Source organism: Pterocles gutturalis, unplaced genomic scaffold, assembly GCF_000699245.1.
Source record: "Pterocles gutturalis isolate BGI_N339 unplaced genomic scaffold, ASM69924v1 scaffold10511, whole genome shotgun sequence".
NCBI classification, from domain to species: Eukaryota; Metazoa; Chordata; class Aves; order Pterocliformes; family Pteroclidae; genus Pterocles; species Pterocles gutturalis.
In genome coordinates, this window is record NW_010105496.1 from 38,558 (window position 1) to 40,739 (window position 2,182).

Here is a 2,182-nt window from a genome sequence, read left to right on the forward strand (position 1 = left end):
TGAAATAAGAAATAAAAGCATTACATCAACAGAAGACAGATTTGTATGCTACCTGGGGATTTTTAAAAAAAGTTACTACATGGCATCACCAAGCATGTTCCATGCAAGCTAATCACATCTGCCTGTTTTGAAGATGTCTTTATGGTGGTTACAGGGAACAAGAGAGCCACACAGTTTTAGAGTGTATTCAGTAGTGACTGGTTTCCAGGGAGCCTTGACTTTTCCCCTCCCCACACTTTCCACCTGACATTAAAGGTAGACAAGAGACATCTTCCAACACAGATACAATATGGCACTAAATGGCAGGAAAACTCACTGAGGCAGTGAGGTTGGTACCCTCCACGGAGATACCACACGCACTGCTTTCAAATCATATATGCCATTCAACAGCTGTAAAATCTTCAAGTCAGCTCTGAAAGTTAGATTCTGCTACATTTGGGATTATATTTAAAAGCACAACTGCATTATTGCCATTGTAATACATTAAGTGAATAAGAAAGATGCTTAAGTTCAAAGACCCAAAGGCTAGAATCCCCTATTTATTCACCCAAAGGATGCACATGTGATTTTCAGTGCATAGGGTATGAGATGACTCTTTTACAAATACAATTCAGTCTTGCCTCCGCAACTGGAACTTCTAATATGTCCACTTAATTTTGTGGTTTGTGAAATCCACACTTCACACTACTGTTAACATGGTTACAGGCATTTCTACTGCAGGTCTTGTCTGACAGCCACCCACAGCTTTCAAGCTGTCCTCCTTCTAGATGCAACTTTCTATTCTGATTTAAGGATAACATTTTTCTGCCACTTTGTCTTCACATAAACCAATGGGAACAGGGAACAATTTTTTTTTTTTTTTCCTCCTAAAAGGACATGCAAACTCACACAATGCTTTTCTTTAGTATCAACACTGATCAGACATATGGGGGTGCAAAGTCAAAATCTGGCAGGAAGATGCCACTATTGAATAAGAACCAACTTAACTACTTTGAGCTTTCAAAAATTACACTTCGCGTATGACAAGTGAAATAAAGGGACTTAGTACTACATACGTGAACATCGCAACTTCCACTGAAGCACTTTTACAAGTGCTCAATTCTGAATCTTCTTAAACTTGACCAGACACTTGAGCACAAACTCTATCCCACACTGAAAACACTGCTGTCCTGAACACACGCAGTTCCTCATAGCAGAGGCTGACGGGGGAAAATATTTTTTCCCTGTGTTTTGTTGAGTAAAGCCTGTAAGATTCTGTACACACCAAATGAATGCAAAGTGCATTAGAAGCAGGGACAGGGCATGTCAGAAAGCTCCTCGGTCACTTCAGCCCTCCTAGGACAGAGGAAAAAAAAGTGCAAGCCAAACCAACCAATCTGCTCTTTTCTTGAGACAAACCAAATCCATGTAGAAGCTCAAGTTTGTTGCAGTGTCCTTTATAAGTAAGCACAATAGAAAAAAATAACGCTGCTACTCAGTCCTTGTTATCTCCTTACAGTGTAGTCTAACAATCCCCCTACAACAGAATGCTCAGGACTTTTTCTAGATTTTTTTTTTTGTTGTTGTTACATGGGTTACCAGCTCACTAACAGAGCATCTCACATTTGTATTGCTGCAATATGATACTGAGCCTTCTGAAAGACGCCCCAATTTCCTACTACTCCAGCTTCCACAAGTGATTTGACTTTGACACATTCAAAAGAATGAACCGCCTCCAAGCACAGTTGGAAAACTACCACAAGGTACGCTGACTATTTAATCAAGTTTCTCACGTGGAAAGTTTTTTTTCTTTTACACCACTTGAAACCTCCTCCACACTTGCCTTCAGAAGGTGTTAGCCACTGCCTAATTACTGATCATCACTTAAAGAACTCTACCAATTTCAAATTATCCCCAGCAGCAGTGTGTGCAAACACACACACATGCACAAAACACTTCACTCAGGCACAGGCGTGGGGTTTTGTGTGTAGGTTTCTTCTTCCTAAGACAAAGCCTGCAGCACAAAGGCGCACAGGAAAACGTCACAGTACCCATGTGCAGGTAGCGAGGAACCCCCGAGAATTTATTGAGATCTCTACAGTACCACCGCAGCACAAAGACGCACAGGAAAACGTCACAGTACCCACGTGCAGGTAGTGAGGAACTGAATCCCAGAGAATTTATTGAGATCTCTACAGTACCA